The sequence below is a fragment of the Antrostomus carolinensis genome, unplaced genomic scaffold (genome assembly GCF_000700745.2).
Source record: "Antrostomus carolinensis isolate BGI_N321 unplaced genomic scaffold, ASM70074v2 scaffold17599, whole genome shotgun sequence".
Taxonomy (NCBI): Eukaryota; Metazoa; Chordata; class Aves; order Caprimulgiformes; family Caprimulgidae; genus Antrostomus; species Antrostomus carolinensis.
This window is the reverse complement of record NW_010340821.1, coordinates 4,703-5,566: the sequence shown is the minus strand read 5'-3', so window position 1 is coordinate 5,566 and position 864 is coordinate 4,703.

Sequence of the window (864 nt, the reverse complement as noted above, 5' to 3'; positions counted from 1 at the left end):
CTGAGCAAACAGTACAAAACCTTGCTGGTTTGCAGAGCCTGGCAAGTGATGTCAGTGAGTACAGCTGGGCTCCTGGACACTCTTCTGCAGGCAGGAGCTGCTGGCTCCATTTTAGCATACCACGGTAGGAAGGGAATCTGGGCAGCTTAGGGAACAGTCTAAGGGGCTTCAGTAGACAGAAATTAAATGAAGTCAGTTGCTAGAAGGGGCCACAACAGACAGGACAGCCAACTGAATTATGAAACTCTTAAACCATTGATTTAACCTGCTTTGCACTCATTGTTCCTATTTTTAACTCACCAAAGCCACTTGTTGTGGCCCTGCAAGCAAAAAGGGTAAGAGCATCACCAGTGAAATGTAACAAATGGCACTGGTACATGACAGTGTGATCTCTAAATTTACCGTGACCATTAAAGATGTAATATAAATTATTTTTTCAACTTTATTAAAGGTTTGATTCCCTCTCCTCCAAAGCAGGAAAAAAAAATAGGTGTTGGTAATTTTTATCTGAAAGCATGCTTAGGGACTCTTAACACAAATGCACATATGCGTGCTGAGCACAGAATGGGAGAGTTGCTGTTCTTTCTTGCAGGGTCTAGTAAGAATGGCAGAGTGACAGTCTATCGGCTTTACTTGATTACATTAAAAAAATACAGCGATACATTATGAAGTATAATAAACAATCAAAACAAAATGTTAGTTGTCAACACAAGTGAAGGCTAATTCATCACCTATTATTACCCTCCATCCTTTCTGCAGAATTCATCTGTGCAAATGAGTATCAATTTGACATTTAGGTTTTAACTGATTACAGTTTATAACTGGTTCACCCTTGTAGGCCTTAAAATCACCTACAAATTGAGC